This window comes from Marmota monax, unplaced genomic scaffold (assembly GCF_021218885.2).
Source record: "Marmota monax isolate L192 unplaced genomic scaffold, Marmota_monax_Labrador192_F-V1.1 WCK01_AAM20220418_F8-fsc00016, whole genome shotgun sequence".
In the NCBI taxonomy this organism is placed as follows: domain Eukaryota; kingdom Metazoa; phylum Chordata; class Mammalia; order Rodentia; family Sciuridae; genus Marmota; species Marmota monax.
The window spans coordinates 13,269,106-13,290,906 of record NW_026695209.1 but is presented as its reverse complement, the minus strand read 5'-3'; the positions used below and the strand labels follow the sequence as shown (position 1 = coordinate 13,290,906).

At 35.0% G+C, this 21,801-nt stretch overlaps 1 long non-coding RNA gene across 1 annotated transcript; it reads left to right on the top strand.

The window, feature by feature from the left end:
- Window positions 1–101: 101 nt before the first annotated feature.
- LOC124083723 (uncharacterized) lies at window positions 102–15,062 on the top strand. The gene is made up of 3 exons (XR_006848899.2): window positions 102–251; window positions 10,175–10,286; window positions 13,959–15,062. It is a non-coding gene; the product is annotated as an uncharacterized LOC124083723 (long non-coding RNA).
- The last annotated feature ends 6,739 nt before the right edge of the window (window positions 15,063–21,801 follow it).

Here is a 21,801-nt window from a genome sequence, read left to right as displayed (position 1 = left end):
CAGCCCGCCGCCCCCTGGGAAATGTAGTCGTTCTGTTCTGACGCAGTGGAAGAAGCTATTGCTCCGTCCACAGCGAGGACATCAAGTACCGTAAGGCCGCGGGGCGGAGAGCCTCCATTCAACCGCTGCCAGTGACGATCCAGGCGCCCTCCCACGCGCGGATTGCGGAACCAGTGAGGCTGAGATGGAGGGCCGGCACAGGGACGGACTAGAGTTATTACCAAACCTCAAACGCCTGGGGCCAACTTGAGGTAAACACAGTCTCTTTTTAGCTCCGCCCTTCCGCTTTGCATTCTGGGAAGTGTAGTCCTGTGCCCTATCTGGCGGAAAGCTTGAGAAGGAGGGTGGAAACCCTTAGGGTGATGTTTTCTTTGGTCTCTGGCCTAGGGCGCTGGCCTTTGTTTTTGCCTTCGGCTTGCGTGTAAAGCGTGTTTCTTTGCCTGTGATCTAGATTTTAGATGGAGTTCTTCTAAACCCGCAAGCCCCTCCAGCTTCCCCTTGCCTCAGTGCAAGCCCAGAGGAGGCCTAATGTCCCTACTCATTACCCTGGGCACAGTCCTGGAACTCTAGTAGGCTCTTCAGGCTTCTACTTTTGGTTTGGGACAAACGAATTCAAGTAATCTTCAGTGAATGGGATTTATCTAAGAGCGCATTTTTCTATTGCTAAGCACCAAAGTGGGCCCTTGACAAAACAATAAACCTAGCTTTATCTTAAATCATAAGTGGCCAGAATGTCCTTTATGGATAGGTCCTATAACATATATTGGCTAGTTAGAATACTTACGAAATGTTTTTTAAGTTTTTAGTTGATAATTTTTGATTCTCATTTCTTAGTCGTGGGCTCCTTTTGACACTACTTTTGTTGTTTTTGTGACGGAGCTGGGGCCTGTGAGAAACTGAGGCAAAGGGAGGACCACCCTCTTCAAACCCTGATCCTTGAGACTAAGTCAGAAGAATTTCAGACATGTCGTTCCAAGTAATAGGCATGAATTTATTAAGAGCTAGGGAAGGGAAAGGGACACTTTCAAGGGAAGGAGTGGGTTCTCTCAGGAGAGAAACAATATGCCTCTCATGCACTCCAGTTTTATTGGGGATCCTAGAGAAGCTTCCAGAGTCCTGCACCTCATGACTTGTCTGGCAGAAGGATGACATCAGACTTTCAAGTCCCCACTGTCATGGTAACTCTAGGTTACCTTGGCCCATGCTGACTGGAACTCATTAGATTCTTAAGCATCCATTTTTGCAGATTTTACATTTGGGAAGAACTCTTATCTCCCAGAGTTTTAGGATCTAGTCACAAAAGTCTCCTGGATTTCTCCCTTGACATTATCTTGGGCCTGCATTTCTCTTGCAGTTAACAGGTAGTCTGCTCAGGAATGTAACTTATATTGTTCACTTTGGTCAGATAGGCCCGCAATTTTCCAAATTGCTTCTTGGAAAAGAAAGCATGTGGGGGTCAGCCACCAAGGTGCCAATTTTATAGAATTATTCTCTTAACTTCATGTTCCCACCATTCGTATATGTCTGTTCCCTAACATTTTAACTGCTAAAGTTCTTGAGACTGAAGATCCTGGAGACTTGAATCTGTTTTCTATGGGAATAAACCTCTATTAGCTTTCTAGCTGATTCAATTGTATATATAAATGGATATTGAATCTGAATTAAGACTATTGAGGATTCATTCTAATATGCTATTTGTGTTTTTTAAGCATGTGAAATGTGAAACTTATGTATACATGTATATAACAAGTACTATTCAGTAAAATTTTTGTGAAGAATTTATATTCAATTTTTGAATACTGTTATGGGAAATAATGATACTAACAAATATTGCTGGGGAGTTGCTATATACTGTAGTATATAGCATATACTATAATACCAGCCTGGACAGCTAGCAGAAACAGAATTGAAGAAATACTATACTCTTAACTTGAAGCGGTTTGTGGAAGAGAATATGAGCAATATTTTGGAGGGTAAAGGGAACTAAAACATAGATTAATGGAGGAGTAGTATGAATAGTAGGCTGGGGATTTCTAGGTAGAAGGAACTGTATTACTAAGAGCATAGGAGCAGAAAAACATCCCCTAGGTTAGAAACTCTAGGGACATGAAGTATGGGTGGAAGTATGAGATATAGGACTAGAGAAGTCAAAGCAGATCAGGAAGATTGTGTCAGTCACTGCTCATTGTCATGCTTCCTGCCACCCATTCCTTTCTCCTTGGTAAAAGTATTCTCACTTGTTCAAGGAGTAGCTAGAGTTTATATGCTTTTAGAGTGGCAGGCCTTTATCTAAGGGGAGGAATTTAAATTGAACATTAATTTTTTATGCTGTCTTAAATTTACCACAAATTTGATGTCTTGAACTAATACAGATCTTATTATTTTACAATTCAGAAATTTGATTTGGAATTCATAGGATTAAAATCTGGATACTGTCATGCTGAATGAAATAAGCCAATCTCAAAAAACCAGAGGTTGAATGTCCACTCTGATATGTGAATGCTAACCACAACAAGGGGAGTGGAGGATAGAACTTCAGTGATTAGACAAAGGGAAATGATGGGAAAGAGCGGGGCTAGATTAGGAATGACAGTGGACTGAATCAGACATACTTTTACTATGCACAATGAATTTAAACATTGTGTACATCCAAAAGCCTGGGATCCTAAAGATATATTCCAGGCTTGTGTAAATATATCAAAATATATTCTACTGCCCTGTGCAACTAAAAAGAACAAGTGAAAATCAAGTAGTCATCAGGGTGTGTTCCTTTCTGGAGATTCTAGGTTTGAATCTATTTCCTGTACATTCAAATTGGCAGAATTTATTTCCTTGTGATTATAGGATCAAGGTCCCATTTTCTTTCTGTTTGTAAACTAAAGGCTGTTCCAAACTTGTAGAGGCCACCCACATTCCTTAGCTCAGAAATTTCTTACTGCATCTTTAAAGCCAATAACAGTGGGTCAGGTCCCTCTTAGAGGACATTGTTTTGTATCCTTTAAAGGTCATGTGATTGGGGTTGGTGCTGTAGCTTAGTGGTAGAGCTGTTTGCTTAGCCCTGGTGAGGCACTGGGTTCAATCCTAAGCACCACATAAAAAAATAAATAAATAAATAAAATTATAAAAAATATATTTTAAAAAAAGATCATGTGATTAAGTTGGATCCATTCAGAAAACCTAGGATAATTTCCATCTCAAGCTCTTTACCTTATCATATCTTCAGAGATCCTATTTGGCATGTAAGGAAACATAGTCATAAGTTCCATGAATAAGAGTGTGAACTTCTTTGGGAGGCAGTTATTCTTCCTATATCATGATTTGTCCTCTTGTTCTCAAAGATTCATAACTGTACATATACAAAACGAAGCATCCCTTCCAAATCTCATCCTGTTAACAACATTAACTTAAAGTCTGAAGAGCTATTCCAAACTTCATCAGCTCAAAAGCCCAAATCTTTTTAATATTATATAAATATTTTTATATTATATAAAAATCTTTTTATATTATATAAATATATTATATAAATATATATTATATAAATATACAAATCTTTTTATATTATATAAAAAGTTCTTTTTAATATTATTATATCCCCGAGGACCAAGAACCTCTACAGTGGTGTTGGGAAATGAGAAGAGTAAGAACAGAAAAATAAAAGTAGATGTACTTATTTATTCCTGTTTTCATGGCAAGGAGCTAATAGATGTTATGTAGAATGGAGAACTTAAGATGTAATTCAAAGTAAAAAATGCAACTATTAGAAGGACTAAGAAAAAGGAAACATAGAAAAAAGAATAGGTTATAAAGAAAAATAAGTGGAACAAAATAAAAATATGTAAATTTTTTGTGTTTTCTATAGAAGAGAGTCAATTTAATTGTAAAAATTCCTAGGGCAAGCATATCAATAAAGCAATAGGAACAAAAAATAGATGACAGATTTAGGATCAATACTAACAAATACAAATGGGGTAGACCAAAAACTACCTGATTGTTCCTTTAAAATCCATATCTGAAAACAACAAAACACAAAAATTAAAAGGATATTTCCTTACATGTAAAAAAAATACTCAAACAATAAACCATCATCAAACTTCAAATTACAACTAGTAAAATTGGAAATGAGATAAAAATGCCTATTTACAACTATTATATAATATTTCTCTGGAATATCTAGTGCAAAGAAATAAAATGGAAGTTACAAATTTGGGAAAAGAATAAAGGGGCAGATTTTTCATTTTATAAACATGATTATTTACAAAGAAAATAAGCTAAGAATATTTGAGAAGCAATAAGAATTAAGTGGGAACTTGTTTAATAATATTATGCAAAGATAACTTTCCTGTTGCAAATAAGAACCAGATATAAAACAATATGGCAGGAAATATCACATTTGTGGTAGCAAACAAGAAGATAAAATCCACAGAAGTAAATTTAAGAATAAAAGAAAAAAGCTGTTAAACTATCCTAACACTGAAACAATACCTTTTAGTAAATGAAAATAGAACACATTTTTGGGTCAAAAAACAATACATTTATTATATAAAATTTTAAATATATATTAGAGTAGAGGGAACTAATTTTTATGTACCTCATCTAGATTCAATTTTATGTCTATTTCTACCCAGTTCTCATTTTATATTGCATTAAATCAAATGTGAGATATATTATTTTAGCCTTAAATATTTTAATAGATTTATCTAACAGTGTTTTCAAAAACACACACAATAATATTATTAAGCCTAAATATCCATAGTTATATTTTGTTATTAGTAATTGTCAGTGCTCTAGTTTCCAAATGCTTCATAAATATATTATTGCCTTCCAGGTGACTCTTTGAATTCCAATCCAAATAAATTCTTCAATTTGTAGTTTTGAAGAAATTTGTCCTACAAAGTTTTTCACAGTCTAGATTTGCTGATTCATTGTATAATTTGAAAATTTATTCTAAAGAATGGAGTCTTTGCTGTCACACCCCATGAAACTAGAGACTGTCATCAAGGGAAAAGGGGAAAACACTCACGTCATGGACACCTGCTTCAGGAACACTCTCACAGAACTAACCAATTAGATGGCCTGCCCTATTTTTGACAATATTTATTTAGCAACTGATGATAGAACTGCGAAGGCCACAGTATAGAGAAGGAAATCCCATGTAGAGCACAATGTCCTTGTTGAGTTGAGAAGTGATATCAGAGCTCAGGGAATCTGTGCCATCTCTGAACCTTGCTGCAATGGAGACTATGCTTTTAACACCCGAGCTTTTTGGGGGGGCGGGCATTCCAGATCCAAATTATAATGGGAAGAATCTCCTTAAATTGTGTAATAGATGCCTCACTCTTTATTTAGGAGCTACTCGCTTTCTACTGTCAGTGTGTTAAGCACTTGCACTTGCTTGCTGTACCCCCTTCCCAGCCCTGCCTTATCATATTAGTATAGTAACTGTAGCTTTCTTTTGCTAGTCTGTGCTTAGTACATTTTTTCCAATCCTGTATCTCTTTATCCAATATGTCTTTAAATGTTCTCATGTAAATAGTATACAGTTAGGCTTTAGTTTCAATGCAAGTTGGGACAATTAGACTTTTACTTGAAATCTTTATTTACTTTAAATATAGCTATGGATATTGCTTAATAAATAGATTTATTCTACCAAGGTTGCTTTTAACAACAAAATCTCCTAATTCATTTTTTTTCTTTTACTTCTTTTGTACTTTTCTTAAGATCATTTAAAATTTTTTTAAAAAATTTATTTTCTCTTTTATTCTTCAGTGGCTATCAGTGATTTTAGCACATACCTTTGAGTTATCACAGATGGTCTTTTTATCATGTTTTGAAGAATACAAGAATCTTATAGCACTTTTTGCTCCATTTAGCACTGCTGTCATTGAACTATTGGGGTCTTTTGTACATAAAATATGTTAAAACCCCACATCTAAAAATTAGTACTATTGTAGTCTATCTCATTAAATTTAGTCTTTCCCTAAAGTAGTGACCGGTAGAGACATATCCTGTATTTATTGCAGATCCATCTCTTTTTAGGAGCTTTGTCACCTAAGCATTACAAGAAAGCAGGAGTTTCTGTTTTCCTTTGTACCAAACCAGCATTCATATTTGGGGCTCCTTGAGATTCTATATTCAGTGACCACCAAAAGCTGTGCTGATTTTTCTTTCTCATTGTGAATTTTTGCTTAAGTCAGCTTGATTTTTAGTACGTGCACAGATTTTCCTGTGTTCCCAATAAATAAAACTATTAGTTTCATCTTTCCTAAGAGGGCATATTTCATCTCTGGAAATAGTTCATGTAGTCCAGTTTGCTTCCTGACTGTTGATGTCTTTACAAACTTGACTTTTGGATGTGTGCATTTTGCCTCTATTTGTTAAAGTAGAAGTAATAGTATGTTGTCCCCTCCATTTTGCATTCTACTCAGGTTGAAATAGATATTTTAACTTATTTGTTAAACTGTAATTGGTTGATAATGGCTGATGTGAATACTGTAATGAAAAGAATTTTCACATCATATTCAGACTCTTTAAGAATGACAGCCATAATTAATTAGCAATGTCTGCCATGGGTTTAGATTGGAGTGTGGCACATATGCTATTCTTATATCTAAATACCTTATTTATTACAGTGTGCCCTAAGTTTCACTAGTGAGTGTGCCTAAGTCATAAGGAATATAAAGATGTAAACACACAATAACAATACCAGTTATTGTCTTGGTCTCTGCTGCATGTTCACATCTTAGTACATTGGTAAATACATTATGGATGCTTAAATATAGTTAATAAAAATAAAATAGAGTAAATACAAAGCATATATGAAAATAAAACATATTTTGGACATTTCATTAAGTCTTGAGGAGCCAACTGCTTAAAGAATAAAATTAAGACTTATTTTAGCATTTTCACAGCATTCCATACATGGAGATCAGTTGTTTTTGAATAGTGATTTAATGAATGTATTTTGGGCAGATCATCATAAATATTTCCATTTTTCTAAGGTAATTGGGCTTATCTATCCATTATATAGGCTTTGACTTTATGGTGTCAAATATCATTCTAAGGTTAATTTTTACTTTATTATGTAAATTTTTACAAACAATTAAATCATGTATTTTAAAAATTTCATCAAATACTACATGAACTTTGTGAAATAATTGTATAATCTTTTATCTTGTTTAATTGTCATTTGTGTTTTGTGTCATGCAACTAGTCATTAAAAGTCACATTACTGTGATGTTAAAAATTAAGAGAAAGGTCTCATAAGAGAAAAATCACTTCATTTTGGACTGCCTGTTATTAATAATGACTTAGCACTTAAATATGTATCAAGTTCCTCTTAAGTTGTGAAAAGTGTGTGATTTGCTAACCAGTCTAAATGATGAGTAAAGAATAAAGTAATAAGTTACCATTTGTTTGATTTCTTAACAGCTGATTTGTATATATTATAAATTTTTCCCCTAAAAATGGATTTTAGGGGTGAATTAATACCTTTTTTACGAACAGGAAACTAAAGGTAGAATTTAAGAGTACATCTTCTTATTTAATGAAGTGTATGTTCTTGTTTTAGTCAGCTTGGACTGCCATAATAAAATACCATAGACTGGTAGCTTAAAGAATGCAAATTTCTATTCTCACAGTTCTGATGACTGGGAAGTCTAAGATAAAAGTGCTGACCACTTGGATTATTTTAGGAGTTTTCTTCTTGGCCTTTCAGCTGGTTGAAAAAAAGCTGGGGAGAAAGAGAAGCATCTTCCTCTTCTTACCAGGCCACATCCCTGTCAGACTGGAACCCCATTTTTATGACCTCATTAGCTTTAATTGCCCCCCCCCCAAAAAAAAAAAACTGTGTCTCCAGATAGTCACATTTTACAATGGAGGTTAAGACTTCAACATACAAATTTGGGAGGGGCACAATTCTGTCTGTAATAGTTCTTGGATACATATATAAAATACTATTTTATACTTAGTATTGTTATAATTGTTAAAGATGAAATAATTTAATACCTTGGGTTATTTTTCACTTTTGCTTTATACATGATTTACTTTGTGAACTGTAATTAATAACTCCATGAATAACTCTTTGGCACATAATATTTGTTGAATTAATTAATGACTTCACCCCCTAAAAAGAACAAGTTGATGATCACACAGATTTGTGTTCTTGTATGATTTTTAAATTTTTGTCTCCAAAGTATGACTAAGTTATGCATTATTTCCAATGCAAATTATACCCTTTAATTTTTTTTTCTAGCAGCTTTAGAATTCAAATAAGTGCTATATGTCTCAAGTTAGCTTTCTCATCCTAGACTTAATTATGCCTTATGAGACTTCAATAGTTTAATCCTTATTGTCATCTTCATTGTTCCTGAACCCATCAAAACAGTATTTGGCCATAGCAAAATCATTAGATTTACAATATGGCTTTTGAGTACATGAATCAAACTATACTGATAGTTAAAACTTATTTTGCAAAGCTAGACTAGAATGAATATACTATAGATTATGCAATATGACAGCATGTATCAGTTTTTAGGTTAGTTTTCTCTTTTCAACAGAGAAAAATCTTCAGTGGTATATTTAAAGTATTTAGTTATTCAGTTTTTAATAATACAACATTATGATCTTAGATTGTTGATTAACACAAAGGCACACAATAAAAGCTTCAATAAAGGCACATAAGAGAAGAGCTTTCTAATCTCTACTATATGCAGGCTTCAGATAAGGGAGAGAAGGGAAGGGGTCAAAAATGTTACCAGCCCATTTTTCCTAAACAAGTGTTCTGATTCAAATATTTTAACAACTACCTTAGAAGTTGTTATCGTTTAGATATAAAGTGTCTTCAGAAACTCATGTGTGAGACAGGGCAAGAAAGTGTAGGGCTGAAATGATTGGGTTATGAAAGCCTTAACCTAATCAGTGCATTAATTCACTTGACTGGGTTTACTGGGTGGTGACTGTGGGCAAGTAAGGTGTGGTTGGAGAATGTAGGTTAATAGAGATGTGCCTTTGGGGAATATTTTTTGTTCCTGGTATACAGAACTCTTTCCCTGCTTCTTTGTTGCCATGTCCTGAACTGCTTTCTTCTGCTACATCCTTCTTGGAGTTGGTCATCTATAGACTTAGACCTCTGAAACTGTGAGCACCAAATATACTTTTCTTCCTTTGAATTATTCTTGTCAGGTCTTTTGGTTATAGAGACGAAAAGCTGACTAAAACAGAAGTGTTGAAGAGTTGACTAAATTTTTATCAAGTTTGCTATATAGTGTTCATGGAGATACTCTGTTGGTTCCAATTAGAATGAAATTCACTGATTGGGAGCAGAATAAAATCTGTTGCATATAAGAACAGAAAGAATAATGAGCCCATATCAGAAGAGATTTCCAGAGCTATTCTGTGACATTGATTGTATGATGCTTATATTGTAAACATCGATGACATGACATTGATTATATCTATTGAAAATAGGTGACCTTGAAGATTCATTTGTTCTAAAAAGTGATTCCTTCCCACCCTTTTTCTGTCCCTAATTGCCTCCTTCCATCCCTTTCTTCTTTCCTTCCACAAATATTTACTTTACCTTTACCATTTCCTACGTTCTCCAAATACAGTAGGAAATCAAGATGGAAGGTTTCTGAGCTCAGGGTGTTCATAACCTAGTTGGAGGAGCTTGGACATTTAATTACTAGTTGCTTAGATAGTGATTAAATTTTAAGAGGAGTCATAACTACTTCAAGGAAATGTTTATATTGGTGGAGGGGGCTTTGGGGACACTATTTCATGTATTAACTTAGATACATCTACTTCCATTTATTAAAGGCATGTGTTTGTGTCTTTTAAAAATTATAATGAAAGATGTAATTGGTAATGAAAGAGAGAATTAATTGTGCCAAGATTTCAATAAAGAAAATAATAAATTTTAGTCTTCCAGCTAATGTTAATGTTTCAAATATATTTTTAGTAAAATTAGTTGTCTTTCTCCTAAAACTTGTGTTTTTTCACTATCCTAGGGGATGGATTAAGCTTATTTCAGTGCCATTTACTTTAAGAATTTCAGATGTTAGCAAAGAGTTGTTTTATTCATGAAGATGATGAGCTCAGAGGAATAGGTGAAATATATACTGATGCCCTAGATTTATCCTTTTTCTAATGTGAATTTTTTTCCTTTACATTTTAGACCAGCTGCAAATATTTTCTTCATATAGCCTATTGTAAAAACTTTCAACACCACAATGGTTGAATAAGTTAAAAAGAAAGCTCCCTTTCAAACAATCCAAGTTCCCTGTGTGGTATGTTTTCTTGATTTTTTTTCTGCATAGACATACATAAACATAGCTATACATTTTTATCAACAGAAATGTGTTTATATCATATATATTGCTCTGTAATTTTATTATCTCATTTGACAATATATTGTGATATCTTTCCATGTTGATGTACATAATTTTGTGTCAGTCTAATAGCCACATAATTTTCTACTACATGAATATGTTATAATTTACTGAAATAATCCCTCTTATTGGATACTTGGTTTATTTCTAGTGTTTTTACTATAACCATATACTTATGCAGTAAAATACTTGTATGTCTGTTTTTCCTTACAGTTATTTGTTATCACTTGTTAGAAGTAAAACACTTTGTAAATTCAGAATTTTGACAGATACTGCCAATTTGCCTTTCAAAGAACTGTACTAATTTATAGTCCAATATAAAGTGTACAAGCCTCTGCCCCTCTGCCTTCTTGCCAATGCTGCTTATTATCAATATTGATCTGATCAGGGTGGGGGAATATAATTACTGTATTTTTGCATTTGTTTATTCATGATGTTAAATGTTCACAATTCAGGGCTGGGGTTGTGGCTCAGTGGTAAAGTGCTCGCCTAGCATGCATGAGGCACTGGGTTCGATCTCAGCACCACATAAAAATAAAATAAAGATATTGTGTCCACTTAAAACTAAAAAATAAATTTAAAAAAATGTTCATGATTCATTTACAGTTATTTGAGTGAGCTATTTGTTCCCCATTTTTTTAATCTTTTAGTCATTTTAGCTAGTATTTTATAGATATTTGTTATGAATATTCACATTAAAATAATCTTAATTACATGTTGTATTTGTTTTTCCCAGTACATCATTCATTTTTTTATTTTGTGTATGCCATCTGTTATTATGTCAAAGTTTTAGATTTTTATATAATTAAGTCTTTAGGGCGTCTAAGGTTGGTGCCATTCAACGAAATGACTTCCCAAATTCAGTTTCAACTATACTCCTGCTTTTAACTCTTACATATTTGTTGTTTTTTATGTTCAAATTATGAATTTAATAGAAGTGCATTCTAATGTATGTTGTGAGATTGATTTTCAACTTTCTTCTTAAATAGATAAGAAATTGTTAAAATAGAATTAACTAAATAAACTATTTTTTCCTCATTGGTTTTAAATGCTACATATGCCATATATTAAATTCCCATATGCAGATAGACCTTTTTGCCTGACTTGTGTTTCATTAAAGTGATTATAAAGATTAGTAACATACTATTTTATTCACTTAAGCTTTATCATAAATATTATATCTGGCTGGACAAATGTATTCTTATACTTCATTTTGACCATCTTGTCTTCTATTTCAATTGATTTATTTTTCTACATGGAATTAAGAATCAACTCAACCTAGTTTCTTTCCTCCAAAAGACTCATTAAGTTTTGTAATAAAACTTTATGTGTTGAACGTAAGATATTGTACATCTTTACAACAATGAAATTTTCATCAAGAACAAGATATATTACCACATTTAATGAGGACTTCTACATCCTGTGATACAGTTTTATAGGTTTCTTCATATAGATATTGTATATTCTGGGTTAAGTTTATTTAAAGATACCCTGTAGCTTTTTGGTATTGTGACACAGTGTTTATTAGAATTACATTACCAATTAAACACTCTTAAGTTATTGATTTTTTTTAATTAAAAAAAATTAATTTGTTCTAGTTATTCATGACATTTGCATTTTGACATATTATACACAAAGCATAACTTCTCCTTCCTCTAGTTATACATGGTGCAGAGTCGCACTGGTAATCATATGTGTATATAGGGTAATAATGCCCATGTTATTCCACCATCTGTCCCACCCCAACACCCCCTCCCCTCCCCTCACTCCCCTCTGCCCAATCTAAAGTTCCTTCATTCTTCTCTATACCCACCCCATATTATGGATCAGCATCTGCTTATCAGAGAAAACTAGGCCTTTGGTTTTTTGGGTTTGCCTTATTTTGCTTAGCATGATATTCTCCAGCTCCATACATTTAAGGTATTGATTTTTGATACATTTAGTCTGTTTAATTGATCTCAGTAACTGTCATCTCCAAATAATGATAATGTCTTTTGTTCTAAAATGAAAAGATAATGAAGGAAATATAACTATGAATGTTTACAGGTGTTCTTATTTTCATATGTACAGTAATGAAGCAGAGTGATGGGATAGTATTCCATTGCTTCTCTGGCTATAGGAACTATGTTAGGAACCTGTTGCAACTTCATGCAAAATAGAGCCCTCACTAGTTGCAGCCTTAGCACATATGACAGACAAGCTGTTCTGCTATAAACCAAAGTGATTTAAGGGCACTCTTTCCCAATTATAGTAATTACTCTGTGGCTTGCTTCTGAGCCTGCTCATCTTTCCAATCTTTGCTCTTTCTTAGGACAGTTTTTCTTTAGGGCTGGTTCAGAAAATCAGTGTACCTTTTGCTCTAGACACTGCCTATATTTTCCTGTTGAATTCCTAGTTTCTTAACTTCACTCTTATTTTCATGCCCATCTTAGGGCTTTGTTTTTATAATTCTTATATAATATTTTATACATATGCATATATATATATATATACATATATGTGTGTGTGTATATATATATATATACACATATATGTGTATATATTGTATATATATATAAAAAAATCTATATTTAAGTTAAGAAACAGAATACAGGCTGAGCATCCTTAATCTAAAAATGTGAAATCTGACATATGCTGACAATCAAAATATTTTTATTTTGAAGCATTTCAGATTTTTTATTTTCAAATTGGGGATATTCAAACAGGAACGTTTATGCAAATCTTCCAAAATCTGAAAAAAACTCAAATCTGAAACATTTCTGGTCCTAAGCATTTTAGAAATGGATAACCATAATAGACCTACAATAAAACCTGTGATAAAATGAACACCAGTGAGTGAATCCCTCTTTCTACCTAAGACCATCAATCCAAATATCTCCAAATCTACCAATCTTTCCTTATTTTAATTTTTAATTCCTACTTCCCTCCCAGAGAAGAATTTTGGTTTTGTCATGTCCTTTAAAAAAGAAAAAAAAAGTTTATTTCTATAGTTTGTAAACAATTAGAAAAGTGGAGCTCAAAGCCTCCAAAACAAAGTAATTATAAGGTGAGGTAAATGTTAAATATTCCTGATTTGATCACTACACACTGGATGCATGTATTGAATTATCACAATGAATCCCATAAATGTGTTCAATTAAAATAATAAAAATAAATAATTGCAGTGTGAAAATGTTTTATCATTTATGATACTTATGTAAGCAGTACAGTATTTAGTTTTAGTGTTGAGCTACCTAAAAGGCCCCACAGTGACATCATATTATTTGTATCAGGGTTTTCTCAGGAAGGCAGAACCCATGTGAGTGATGTAAAATAACGGTTCATTTTATCACAGGTTTTATTGTGGGTCTATTATGGGTATCCCTTTTCTAAAATGCTTGGGACCAGAATGTTTCAGAATTAAGAGTTTTTCAGATTTTGGAAGATTTGCATAAACTTTCGTGTTTGAGTATCCCCAGTCTGAAAATCCAAAATCCAAAATGCTTTAAAATAAAAATTAATTAGAATTAATAACTAATTAGATTGACTATTTAGGTCTTTTTTTTTTTTTTTTTTTTTTGCTTCTCTGAGCTTGAAGCCAGAGGCCCTGACCATGGAAGCAAAGGTGGGTATGAATGAAGTAAGTAGGAAAAAGCAAGGACAAAGCCAGAAGCAAGTCTGTCTTGCTAGTCTCCAGTCCTGATGATGCAGGTGACCTGAAGGGCAAGGTGATTCTCTTCACCAGAAAGCTGAACCACACCTGGCCAAAATCAGAGAAGCTGAAGGAGAAGTTTTGCCAAAATAAGTGGAAATGTATGATCTGAAACTACACATGAATCTCAACAGAGTATCTTCTGTGTTCAAAATGCAATGAAAGTAGAAATCAACAATAGAAAAGGAACTAAAAGAGCAATACATGTGAAAACTGAATTGCAAGCTTTTAATATCTTACTATTTAAAAAAGTCTTGATGGGAATTAGAAAATATTTATAAAATTATGGATTATAAAAGAAAAGTTAAAAATTACATAAAAACAAATAAATGTACCTTCTCTACTCAGTGGTATAGACTATGTTTGTTGATTGTGTTGTTCCAAATTTCCCCATACAAATATTAGATAAATTTCTCTACCGAATATTTAATTCAAAATCACACAGAAAAAATGTGACATGTAATTCCAAGTTAGTTAAATTGACACAGTAGAAAGGTATTAATTCTTTATTGATTTCTGTGACTTTTTTTTCACTCAAAAACAACTTTCTAACTTGTTTTGTGTAGGTATATAGCCTTACCTTTCATTGCTGTATTGTGGTCCACTATGTGAAAATCTCTATCTGTTCTACTATATGTGGGTATCTCAGTTGTTTCCAGTTTTTGCTTTTATAAAGGATGTTATTGTGGATATTCTTATATATTTCTCCTAATGTAAATTGTACAACCATTTCTCCATGGTTTATAAATAGGAGACTTATCACCTAATTTTATAAAATAATGCTAACCTGTCTTCCAGAAATATTTACCAAGTTTATATTTCTACTAATGCCGTATTAAAGTTTTAATTGAACTACATGCTTATTAATACTTAGCATTATCATACTGCTCAATATTGTCTAGTCTGATGAAAGCAGAAAGATATATCTTTGTGATACATACTTGCATATTTATCTGATTGTTAATAAAATTAAGTATTTTTAATGTTTAGTCTCCATTTCTCTTTTTTTCTAAATGTCTGTTCATATACATTTTCCACATTTTTATAATTTTTTTGTATCTATTTTGTAAGAGTTATTATTTTTTAACTAAGGATTAAACCCAGAGGTTCAATCCCCAGCCCTTTATTTTTTATTTTTATTTTGATACAGGGTCTTGCTAGGTTACTTAAGGCCTTGCTAAGTTGCTGAGGCTGACCTCAAACTTATGATCACCCTTCCTTAGTGCAATTACAGGTATGCGCCACTGTGGTTGGTTTTTATATATTTTTAATACTATTATTTTGCAGGATAAATATATAGAAATATCTCAGTGGCTTATGTCTAGGATATTTTATGATGTTTTTTAAATAAGATAACATAACTTTTAATTATTTATCATAATTTTTAAAATTATATAATGTGGTCAGTTTTAGAGTTAGTACTTTTTAATCTTGTTTAAGAACTCCTAAAATAGACTTAGGTCGTTCATATATCCTTCTGTGTTATATTCTTATAGCTTTCAGATTGTGTCTTTAACCAACCTGGATGTGATTTGTGTGTGTGGTCTAGAATAAGGATTCTATCCCATTTTTTCCATATGTATAATTTTTAGCTCAGTACTATTTATTGAATACTTTGCTGGGAGCCATTAGCCAAGTAGGTATGACAATTTCCTTGCCAGCATACCCCATGTTGCTTAGTGGAAGGACTTGTGGAAATAGGACATCTTGCAGTGACATTGCATCTAAGGTGACCTTGCTCAAGGACCAGGGCGGATCCGGGTTTAGGGTGTTCCGGGTTTAGGGTGTTCCCGGTTTAGGATAATCTGGGTTTAGGGCGTTCCCTGTTTAGGACTATCCGGGTTTAGGGTGGTTCCAGGTTTAAGGTTATTCCTGCTGGGAATAGGGCGTATCCTGCTGCCTGAGTTCCCCTTGAGTTCTCACGGGATTCAGACAGTATTTTTTGGGAGACAGAAGCCCAGTGGGGGTGGATTTGGGCAGAGAACGTGGATTTCCCCAGAACGTGATTGTAGACGGCTGGTGTGAGTTCGGGAATAAAGATTTGCTGTTTGAATCTACAAGCTGTGTGGTGGCTCGTGATTTTGTGCCCAGCCAGACTGCGGCATTTGGCGGCTCGTATGGGGAACGTCTGAAACTTGGAGGTAAGTGAAATTGCTCGCCCCTGAGGGAAGGCAAGAGAATGGGTGATCAATTCAAAAAACAATGTGTTCCTGTTTTGATTTATTTTGTTTTTGTTTCAAGCTGCCTATCCCTAGAAATTTCTCAGGCAAACTGGGAAAAATGGTTGGCTAAAGGTTTGAAGTTTGTTGGCCCTGAGGAAGAGAAAATTGATACAACAATTTTTTATTCCGTTTTTGTTTCATTCAGTTTTGGTTTTGTTTTGTGTTATCTTATTGGGTTGCGTTATCTTTATAGTAGATTAGAAATTAGTAAAAAACAAATCGAAAAGATGTTAAGTAAATTGTTAGAGGTTCAGACCATGGAGAAAGGCATTTTAGATCAAGCAAAAGAGAAGGTCTCTCGAGCTAGTCAGACAGAGGAAGAAAATTTAAAGGAAAAGGGGTTGTTAGGAAAAAGGCCACAACAGGAGGCTGTTACTAACTCCGTTTTATCACAAGAGGGCGTAATTCAACCAACAGCCCCACCGATGGAGAAAGCTGAGTGGCCCTCAAACCCTGTAGTTGATAAATGGGATCCTGAGACAGGACCTCAAAGATTAGCATGCCCTGTACTTGAACAGGTAGGCGGGCAGTGAATTCACCGTGCTTTAGATTTTAAAACAGTGAAGCAGTTAAAGGAGGCTGTAACAACCTATGGTACCCGAGCTCCCTTCACGGTAAGCATGGTCGAGTCCATTACTAACTTGGACATGATGCCAGCAGATTGGGCTAGCATGTGTAAGTCTGTACTAAATGGAGGACAATATTTGTTATGGAAGGTTGCCAATGAGGAATTTTGCGCGGAGACAGCTAGGCGAAATGCAGCAGCCGGTTACCCTCAAAGAAATCTAGATATGTTGTTAGGAAAAGGACCTTATGAGGGTCAACGGCAACAAATTGAATATGATCCTGCTATATATGCACAAATTGCTGCAGACGCAGTTAGGGCATGGAAGACTTTACAAGGACATGGAGATTTACAAGGTCAGCTATCTAAGGTAATAAAGAGAGCTAATGAACCTTAAGCTGACTTTGTAGATAGGCTAATTCAAACGGCTGCCAAAATTTTTGGGGATACAGAACAAGCAATGCCATTAATAAAACAACTGGCCTATGACCAACCAAATCGTTGCTGCAGAGAGGTTATTAGACCATGGAGACATGAAGATTTAAACACATATATTAAATTATGTAGAGATATTAATGAACAAGGGCAAGTCTTGGCAGCTGCAGTACAACAGGCTTTAGATGCCAGGCCAAAAACATGCTACAATTGTGAACAAACAGGACATTTTAAAAGGAATTGCCCCATAGGAGGAGGGTTTAACAAAAGTAGGTATCAAAGGAATAGAATATCGGGTATTTGCCCACGATGCCGTAGAGGGAGACATTGGGCTAATGAATGCCGTTCTCAAACCACCATAGAGGGTACTCCCTTATCAAAAAACGAATATCGTGGAGAAAGGCATCAGGCTCCATTGCCAAAAAACGGACAGGGGGGCCCAATGCTCCAGGGCCCACAACCACAAATCTACGGGGCAGTGGAGGAACCCAGCAACACCATCAGGGTAGTGCCCAGGACACATTGTCCATTAAATCCCTCATCAAACAAACCCGAGAGAGCGCAGGGTTGGACATCTGTGCCTCTGCCAGAGCAGTATTAACTCCAGAGATGGGAGTTCAAATCATTCCCACAGGAGTAAAAGGACCTCTTCCCCAAGGAACAGTAGGCTTATTATTGGGACGTAGTTCATCTACATTAAAAGGACTTATGATAAGTCCTGGGGTAATTGATCCCGATTATGTAGGTGAAATAAAAATTACAGCTAGTTCTCCAGGAGGTATATCAGTAATTTCACCTGGAGATAGAATAGCACAGTTGTTAATAATACCCAGCCTACATAATGAATTTCCTAGTCGTAGTGTAGAAAGAGGTTCCAGGGGATTAGGCTCCACAGGTGTAGATTGGGCTATGTTGTCTTTAAATTTAGATTCTTGCCCAATGCTAAAACTAAATACTCAAGGACATGAGTTTAATGGGCTACTGGACACAGGTGCTGACCTTAGCATCATATCTCGTCAAGAATGGCCAAAACATTAGCCATTACAACAAGCCACTCAAACGCTTCGAGGCCTAGGAGTGGCGACTAATCCCCATAGAAGTTCTATGATGTTAGATTGGAAGGATCCTGAAGAATGTGAAGGAACTATACAGCCATATGTATTGGATCATCTTCCTATAAATTTATGGGGACGAGATGTCCTAGATCAATTAGGTTTGACGTTAACAAATAACATCAATCCTAATGCGCCCACTACTAGGGCTAGACAAGGCTTTAGGAAAGAAAAAAGATTAGGAAAACAAGGGCAAGGTATAGCAGCACCAATACAAATAGATCAAGGAACAGACAGACATGGGTTGGATTTTCAGAAAGGGCCACTGAGACAATCAAAATTACTTGGAAATCAGAAAGACCAGTGTGGGTTCCTCAGTGGCCCCTGACTAAAGAAAAGATACAAGCAGCCCATGATCTGGTCAAACAACAATTAGCGGAAGGACATATACAACCTTCCATATCTCCCCATAATACTCCCATTTTTGTCATCAAAAAGAAATCTGGTAAATGGAGATTATTGCAAGATTTAAGAGCCATTAATAATGAAATGGTTATTATGGGACCTGCTCAATTAGGGATTCCTCAATTGTCTGCTTTGCCAAAAACCTGGCATGTTTTAGCTATAGATATTAAAGATTGTTTTTTTTCAATTCCAATTCATCCCAAGGAAAGGTCCTGACCCAGTGATTGTCTGGAGTCGGGGGTCTGTTTGTGTTTTTCCACAGGGAGAACAGCAGCCGATTTGGATTCCAGAGAGATTAACTAAAACAATTTCTACAGATCGAAAAGAAGATGATTTGACTCAAATCCATAACAGCTGATATCCAGAACTCCAGCATGGCCATTCTTACATCTGCGACAGTGATTAACCAGGATGCTTTTTTCAATAGCTATTTTATTATTGCATTTTTCCACATCATAAGGTTCTATTTTTATTTTTTGAGCTCATACAAACCTAGGTTAATGTTTTTCTGATCAGTTTTATTTTTTTACTGTGGAGTTTTTAAACATTGCAATGGAGATTTCACCCAGGTAAAGCTACAAAGCCTTTACTATTTTCTTATGTGTTGTACATTTGTGTGCACTCTTGTGTTTTGTGTTGTATGTCTGTATGTGCGTATGTCCATATTTCTTTTTTTTATTTTTTATTTTTTTTTATAGTTGGTTGTTCAAACCATTACATAGTTCTTGATATATCATCTTTCACACTTTGCTTCAAGTGGGTTATGAACTCCCATTTTTAGTCCATATACAGATTGCAGAATCACATCAATTACACATCCATTGATTTACATATTGCCATACTAGTGACTGTCGTGTTCTGCTACCTTTCCTATCCTCTACTATCCCCCCTCCCCTCCCCTCCCCTCCCCTCATCTCTCTCTACCCCCTCTACTGACCTTCATTTCTCCCCCTTGTATTATTTTTCCCTTTCCCCTCCTTTCCTCTTGTATGTTCTTTTGTATAACCCTGAGGGTCTCCTTCCATTTCCATTTTCTCTCCCTTTCCCTCCCACCTCTCATCTCTGTTTAATGTTAATCTTCTTCTCATGCTCTTCGTCCCTACTCTGTTCTTAGTTACTCTCCTTATATCAAAGAAGACATTTGGCATTTGTTTTTTAGGGATTGGCTAGCTTCACTTAGCATAATCTGCTCTAGTGCCATCCATTTCCCTGCAAATTCTATGATTTTGTCATTTTTTAATGCAGAGTAATACTCCATTGTGTATAAATGCCACATTTTTTAAATCCATTCGTCTATTGAAGGGCATCTGGGTTGGTTCCACAGTCTTGCTATTGTGAATTGAGCTGCTATGAACATCGATGTAGCAGTGTCCCTGTAGCATGCTCTCTTTAGGTCTTTAGGGAATAGACCAAGAAGGTGAATAGCTGGGTCAAATGGTGGATCCATTCCCAGCTTTCCAAGAAATCTCCATACTGCTTTCCAAATTGGCTGCACCAATTTGCAGTCCCACCAGCAATGTACAAGTGTACCCTTTTCCCCACATCCTCGCCAGCACTTGTTGTTGTTTGACTTCATAATGGCTGCCAATCTTACTGGAGTGAGATGGTATCTTAGGGTGGTTTTGATTTGCATTTCTCTGACTGCTAGAGATGGTGAGCATTTTTTCATGTACTTGTTGATTGATTGTATGTCCTCCTCTGAGAAGTGTCTGTTCAGGTCCTTGGCCCATTTGTTGATTGGGTTGTTTGTTCTCTTATTGTCTAATTTTTTGAGTTCTTTGTATACTCTGGATATTAGGGCTCTATCTGAAGTGTGAGGAGTAAAGATTTGTTCCCAGGATGTAGGCTCTCTATTTACCTCTCTTATTGTATCTTTTGCTGAGAAAAAGCTTTTTAGTTTGAGTAAGTCCCATTTGTTGATTCTAGTTATTAACTTTTGTGCTATGGGTGTTCTATTGAGGAATTTGGAGCCCGACCCCACAGTATGTAGATCATAGCTAACTTTTTCTTCTATCAGACGGCGTGTCTCTGATTTGATATCAAGCTCCTTGATCCATTTTGAATTAACTTTTGTGCATGGCGAGACAAAGGGATTCAGTTTCATTTTGTTGCATATGGATTTCCAGTTTTCCCAGCACCATTTGTTGAAGATGCTATCCTTCCTCCATTGCATGCTTTTAGCCCCTTTATCAAATATAAGATAGTTGTAGTTTTGTGGATTGGTTTCTGTGTCCTCTATTCTGTACCATTGGTCCACCCGCCTGTTTTGGTACCAGTACCATGCTGTTTTTGTTACTATTGCTCTGTAGTATAGTTTGAAGTCTGGTATAGCTATACCGCCTGATTCACACTTCTTGCTTAGCATTGTTTTTGCTAATCTGGGTCTTTTATTTTTCCATATGAATTTCATGATTGCTTTCTCTATTTCTACAAGAAATGCCATTGGGATTTTGATTGGCATTGCATTAAACCTATAGAGAACTTTTGGTAATATCGCCATTTTGATGATGTTAGTTCTGCCTATCCATGAACAGGGTATATTTTTCCATCTTCTAAGATCTTCTTCTATTTCTCTCTTTAGGGTTCTGTAGTTTTCATTGTATAAGTCTTTCACCTCTTTTGTTAGGTTGATTCCCAAGTATTTTATTTTTTTTGAAGATATTGTGAATGGTGTGGTTGTCCTCATTTCCATTTCAGAGGATTTGTCCCTGATATACAGGAATGCCTTTGATTTATGCGTGTTGATTTTATATCCTGCCACTTTGCTGAATTCATTTATTAGCTCTAATAGTTTCTTTGTAGAGCCTTTTGGGTCTGCTAGGTATAGAATCTTATCATCTGCAAATAGTGATAATTTAAGTTCTTCTTTTCCTATTTTTATGCCTTTAATTTCTTTCATCTGTCTAATTGCTCTGGCCAGTGTTTCGAGAACTATGTTGAACAGAAGTGGTGAGAGAGGGCATCCCTGTCTTGTTCCAGATTT